The 7,353-nt window shown below is 35.0% G+C and overlaps 1 pseudogene; it reads right to left on the bottom strand.

Moving 5' to 3' along the window:
* Positions 1-4,168: 4,168 nt before the first annotated feature.
* Positions 4,169-4,396, bottom strand: LOC100428933 (small integral membrane protein 7 pseudogene; annotated as a pseudogene).
* Positions 4,397-7,353: the final 2,957 nt, after the last annotated feature.

Genomic DNA, 7,353 nt, shown 5'->3' with positions numbered 1-7,353 from the left:
CTTCCCTCATATTGAGATAATAAGCGAAATCACAGTCGATTATTTTTGGGAGGGTCTTCAATATGCCTGAGTGATATAATATACTTCTATCAGTTTCAGAAAAGCAATTTGGTCACAGGGAGTAATTTTCACTAGTAGAAAAAGCACTGCCTCCTTTTCAAATCCTACAACAAAGTATTACATATTGGAGTCATAAATAAAATTTAACCCTTCCATCCTTAAGTGATCTTGATATGCTTTACTATTTAGACCTTGATTCCCCTGAAACAGGCCAACTTAATTTGTAGCTCTATTCGGCTTTGTATAATCTGCTATTATAACAGTTAGCACATTGTTTTAAAGTTAATTGCTTATACATATATATCATCTGTAAGTGTGGGAGTTCTTCCAAAGCATGAACTGCATCTTATTCATTAGAAAATTTATCAGGATTCCTGGGACAGAGTTCCTATTAAATAAGTGTTTGTCAAATTATATTGATGATTAGCCAGTTCTACATTTTAAGTACACCTGCCATTAACATTGAACAAGCAAATAAATCCAGCGTAGAAAGTTCCTTTAGTACTCATGCAGGGACCTCTTGAAGTATAATTATTTGTGGAGGAATATTTTCCAGTTGTCCCTTTTCAAATTTTTTTTAAGGAAGAATCTTAGCAATGAAATACTTTATCTTGAATCTAAGTGACACAATAATTTACTTTTTTTTTTTTTTTTTGGAGACCTGGAAATCTGAAACTTTACAATATTGTCAGCCTTTGGCTACTGAAGAAGCCTCTCCGTATTCTGAGATTATTTCAGATAGGATACACTACCTTGTCATTTCGTTATGCTCTATTAAAAGGTTCTTAATTAAATAGATCATTAAGAATATTCTAATTCTATTTAATTCTGCATGTAATATATTTAGCAGATTGCTGATGGACATAAAGATAAATAGTATTAAAGATTTTTAAACTTGGCTCAATTTTCTTTTTCTTTGCTATTATAACACTTCTGGAAATATGTTTTTAGATGTCTAAGGCCCAGATTCAGACTGGCATAATGAAACTCTACTACTCAATAGATATACACATAGAATTTCAGATTGATAAACATTATCTACCCACATTTTACTAAAAGCCACTCATTTCATGTGTTTCTTTCTGCAGATAATACATCCTGCCTGATTCCTTACTATCCAAACCAATGGAAAATAAAGTAAATTTTGAAGCATATATTCACATTTCCGTGAAACAGCAAAATCATGAGCAACTATATTGCTTTCCCATTGCTCACATAAGATACAGTTGGCTCCTTGTTAGAGTTGAAATAATAAAAAGCCTCAAATTCCTACATTAAAAATAAATATATCTGTTCTCTTCAGGAGAAAGAGTAATGTTAAAGGGTCAAAACCACAGACATTCACTCAGGAAAATTTTGGTGATCTGTGCCTAGAGAATATTTACTATGTAACTGATTTAAATTTCAAAGTAACATGGGATCAAATTATTGTACTGAACAGAATTTTAAAAAAGTTTTCCTTGTCAAAATCATATAAAATGCTAGAGTACATGCATTTAAACTATTAAAAGTATATCTGAGCCCACAGACTTGGAAAGGAAGACCCTAACTGTCCTAAAAACAAAAGAAAACAAAACAATAACAAAAAAATCTCACATCAATTTTGCTAACCAAGAATCAAAGCTAAACAACACATAAAGTATAATGACCATATAAGATAAATTGTAGGTCGAGAATGAGACACCTACAAAAGAAGAATAAAGGACTATGTACATTCAGTAGTAAGAATAAAGAACCCAGTCTGAAACTGGATTTTAGGAAACGATATCCTCATATATAAACACTGGTCTAAGACTGTATTCTGGAAGTAAGAGTAAATGACGTCACAAAAAATGGAAACCCTGAGCATTAGATAGAAAGTTTCAGGGCTCAACTTTGTGCAAACCACATAGTAAAGAAACCATACATTTAAAATTCTCAATTATTTAAGAATTGGTGAACCCAATAGGAAAGAAGAGAAAACAACCATAAAAAATCATGGTCTGGAAGGCATCCACAAGGCATGAACCACATGAGACTATTGAGGATTTAACCTCATGGAATTTGAACTCCTAGACCACATGCATGTATAGCTAATGGACATATAAGAAAGTGCAATGCTAAGAAAGACAACCATAAATTAAATAACTGGAAGGATTTATGTCTGGGGATTTGATATATTAAAGTCACTTGAAAAGAACTTTAATATAAATATTTGAAATGTGTAAATAAATAAAGGGATTGGTAATATCCAGAAAATACACAGAGGGAAATGAGCGAGCAAGTAAGATGAGACAATATAAATCAACAAAGTAGAAATTTTCTTTTTCTTATACTTTTTTCTTCTATATATTAGAAGAAACTAGAAGAGAAAGTAGAAATCTTAGAAGTAAGGATTGCTCATTGCCTGTGAGACCTTAAATATGTTACTTAACCCTGTTCTTTTCAGTTTTCCAGCTTGTAAGATTGGATAACTAATCAAGGTGATGTGGAATTTAACATGGTTAAAGCACTTACAGTAGTGCTTGGTGCAACATAATTAGTCATTATATATTAGCACTTATTATATAAAATGATGTAACATTTGCAAAATATGAAAAGGCTAAAATGAGCAACTAGAAAAAAAGTTCTTGCCTATATTAATATATATACATGCATACATACACACACACACACGTATTTTTAATATGTATTTTTAATGGCTCCCAAAGTCATTTTATTTAACAAAGGGTGCAAAGCAAAACAAAATTGATCCTAAAACCCTCACAATTTTTCTAGACTTCTCTTCTGTGGAAATACTTCACCTGGAACTATCTCTTCCCTTTTGCTAACAGTTTAGTGTCTAAACAGGAAGGCTGATGTCCCTGTTTCAGGTGACCCTCTTCTTAAAGTCTTAGGGATAATTTCAGCTGCACTGAGTGGCAAAGTGGGCCCTGTTTGCATGAAAAAGGAATTTGGTCACAGGGCTTCTGGTTGACCCCAGATGCTGTCAATTTCAGCAAGTAACACTGAATGTCCTTGTGACTTATAAACATTGTTCAAAAATGAGGCTGTGTTAAACTTAAAAGCCAACCTTTCTGCTCAGATCCCTGGATTAAAAAACAGTTTTAAAAATCTATATGATTCTTACCAAAAGGATGGCTTTTAAAAATAAGCCAAGAAATATTCAGAAACAGGTTTCTTGTGAATGCTTGGTAGAAGAGGCATTCCAATATGTCAAAATGATTTAGCCAAGTTCTTTTATCTATGGGAAATGCCATTTTATCACAGCCCCTTATATAAACCCTCCTGAAACCCCTTCAGTAAATAGCATTCCAATTCAGTCACCAAAGTGAAAATATCTTTGAAAACTGTGAGTTGGCTGGGAGACTTAGCACATCTTGGTGAACATTTTTCAACTCACCAGTGAAAGAAGAAGCAATTAAAGGCTAGTTAGGCAGATAGAGAGGGAGGGACTTGGGAGTGGAAAAATACCTGTGAGACCACATCTGCACAGCCCCTGTAGCTAGTGGAAAGAAATTTGGTATAAGAACTTTCTCTAATGCCAAGTGTTTGCTCAGAAGGGACTGTCCTGGCCTAGGAGCAGGTGCAATAGATGGACCTAAATGTCCTTAACTTGACCTGACTCATTATAACGTCCTTAACATGATATTAGCATTGTGGTTTTAGTCCCCTAATGTGTTTTGCTTAGCCATTCATGGATAATAACCAATATTCAGTCACTCTGACCAACCCCAACCATGTGCAGATGCAATACCAAGTGGGAACATTACCCTTCCCATTTGGGCAGAAACAACAGAAGAATTCCTTGTCTTTGCTATATAAAAGAACTCAGCTCCATTTCTGGCAACATGCTTTCAGGGCACCTCTCTTTGCTGAGAGCTTTCCTTCTGCTTAATAAATCCTACTCTACTCATTCTTTGCTGTCCATGTGCCTTATTCTTCTTGGTCTTGGGACAAGAAGTTGCACCTAGCTGAACTAGGGACTAAGCAGACTGCAACACCAAGAGCTTGGGCATCCTGTGAAGGTCATTAGTTTTCTGGTTGAAAGCATTCTTGAAGTCATCAGGAATGGAGGAACAGAGACTCAGCATCTGAGAACCTGAGTTCCTGGTTCCATATCTGGGACTCAAGAGCCAAACAGCACAATCATGCAGCACATCATGAAGACATTTCACAGGATGGTGAAGATTCAAAAGTATCTGAGGCTCAGTAAGAATTCCCTAATGTTGTCACCTGTGCTGAGCTCCCACACCTCCTTCCCAAAGCCCTGCATGTCCTTCTTTTTCAGCTTAAAGTTGAGCACTGCCCCAGCATTCATCAACAATGTCCCATACAGCAGGATGTCTCCAATCATCTTCATGGCCAAATAATAACAAGGTTAATATATTTTAACAGAAAAGCTAAAAGTCAGAAAAAAATGGGCAAGGCTGAGGGTCAATGTAATAATATTGTATATAAGGTTACGGAAGTTTCAAAGAAATTTAAACAAATGGGCTTAGAAATGGAAAACAAGCGAAAGATCAAGGTACACAAGGATTAGTTGTAGAAATTCCAGTAGATTCATAATATAAACAGAATACAGGAGAAGGTTAAGAATAACTTATTAAATAAATTATTATGTTTCTGATTTAAAAATCATATTCAGTTCTAAAGATGATTAATAAAATAAATCTACAACTGAACTGCAGATATATCCAAAATTGTATGAAAGAAAAAATATATATGTTAAAGTGACTTATATACTTATAATACTCACTTTCTACTACTACTATTATTATTATTATTTAGACAAGAATGAATATTCTTTCCTTCTTAAGATGAGGCTGGTAGAAAATTTCATTAAAATGAAATTTTAACTTTGTTAAAATAAAATTTCATCAAAATGAAATTTTTAAATAAAATTTTGTTTTAATGAAAATCCACTTAGACTAAGGATCATGAATTATTCCATTCTTGCTTCCTAACATCTCTTCTCATCTGGACTATCAAAACACCTAGGGAAACCTGATACCAATCTTTTCTCCCCAATGATCCATGAATCTTAGTCTTGACATTATTTGAATGTAGTTGTTCTAAGAGTTGCATCATTCAACAACCAATAAGAAGGCATAGCTTGTACTGCACAGGTAAAGCAACAAATTGAGACAGAGGTTGTGTAGCACAGAAATAGTTTAATTATCGAAAGGCAGCTGAGCAGTAGGACAGGATATATTTCTCAAATCTGCCTCCCCAGGAGCTCAGAGGCTAGAGATTTTGAAGGAAATTTGATGGGCAGGGGACCAGGGCATGGGTGCTGCTGATTGCTTGAAGATGAAATCAATGTCCAAACTGCCAAGTCAGTTTCTGCATGGGGGTCATAGAACCAGTTGAGTTAGTTCTTTGGTATGAATCACAGGTCTGGGTGGCATTGGTTTGCATGCCTGAATGCAGAACGTTGAAAAATATCTCAAATATCAATCTTCGGTTTTCACAACAAGGATGATATCACTAGGAACAATTGGGGATGTTACAAATCTTGTGACCTCCAGCTACATGATTCCTGAGCATAAGCAAGCCAGAAAAAAACGGCTGGTTATTGCTTTACTATGCTTATAGCGCTGCAAAATTCAGGCACCACCATAATTCTAATATAGTGGCCTTTTCTTACTTTTACAAAAGCGTTTTCGGTCTCTGAACAGGGAGGACCTTAGTTTCAGGAAGAGACTATTATCATCCTTGGTTTTAAGTTAATCTATAAACTAAATTTCTACCATAGTTAGCTTGGCCTACATCCAAGAATGATTAAGGGCAGTTAGCCTATGAGGTCAGAAGCAAGATGGAGTCTGTTCCTGTTAGATTTATCTTGCTGTCATAATTTTTGCCAAGGCGGTTTCAATGATAGGGTGATTTCTCTCTTTTTTTTAAGTCAGAAAGTCTTTTCCATAGGGTAGTCATTTGATTCCTTAGCAAAAGTTAATGGAGATATGAGACCCTTCAACTTTCTCATATCTATTCTATTCTGATGTGAGCTTTCTATATTATATTTTCAGGTAGCCTAGTAAGAGTAAAAGTAACCATATGAAGAACAAAGTTGCACTAGGATTGAGCACAATGCTTAGAGTATGGTAGAATCATTTTTAGTTCTTCAGAGTTTTAATGGATTGAAGAGTTATGTTTGGTTTTTGTTTTGTCTATTTTTGAATATAACAGACTATTTTTCAATCAAAATGAACACAAAAATTCTAAACCAAAATGGGATTTAGTTGGGCAAGGCCCTCACTCAATGCATCCCCATTGCTGTGCTAGTGCTAGACTTCACACACTACACTCTACATTATCATTGTACAATAATGGCGAGTCTGTGAATGTTCTGAATCAGGTATCTCCTGCATTTTGAGATCGAGGCAAGGTTGAGCATAATAGATATGGTCAGCTTCTATCACACTTTACTTTGGAAAGACACTTACCATCACACACCCAACCCAACTGTCACAATTATTCAATTGGTAATGAACTAATTATGAACCAGTTTAGTTCTGAATGTGCAACAAAGGGAATAGTCATACATTCTTTCTCATTTTAAAAGTGCATTTTAACAAAATGCCTGCATAGATGACCCAAAGAATCCAAGAGGCCAAGAAAGAGCAGGGGAGTATAAATAAGGACATGCTTTGAGAACACACGATGTTGGGAATTTCTGAGAGGAATTTATTTTCTATCATTGTTTTGTTTTTCTTTACTCATGCACATAAAGTAGAGTAGTTATAACTAGCCAGCATAGATTATAAGAGATATTTATCCCCTTTGATGGAAAATTCTGTGGGTTCATGTGCTAGCTCACCATGTCTGTTCCTCACCTGAGAGCAGGAACTAGCGCAATATTTGTAATGCCAGTTGGTGCTATTCTAAGAAACATCCTGTTAGTTTTCACACACTCACACATTCTCTAAATAATTTCATAGGATTGAGTTACAATGTTGGAAGCTGGAGACTACCCCAAGATAGGACAATGCTTAAGTGAGACCATGCAATTTTGATTCTATGAGGTGAATAAGGTATGATGAAGGAATTGGAAAATAATTAGCCGATCTCTCAGGTTTGTGAATAATGTTGTAAGGCAAATTTGAAGAGTTTTATGGATAAATTTTAAAGAGAGTCTTTAAAATTGATAATAAGTTGTCTATATGCATCTGTACCTACCAATTCCATCTACCAAGTTCAGAGCACAAGATCTTAACCAGTACCTAAGTAATATTAAAACATGCTGCCAGAAAGCTAAGAATCAAATATATCTCCCACCTCTGATGAGTTTATCAGACTTTACATGATTGT

The sequence above is a fragment of the Macaca mulatta genome, chromosome 13, assembly GCF_049350105.2.
Source record: "Macaca mulatta isolate MMU2019108-1 chromosome 13, T2T-MMU8v2.0, whole genome shotgun sequence".
NCBI lineage: Eukaryota > Metazoa > Chordata > Mammalia > Primates > Cercopithecidae > Macaca > Macaca mulatta.
The sequence above is the reverse complement of the archived record's forward strand: the minus strand, read 5'-3'. Positions and strand labels throughout refer to the sequence as shown.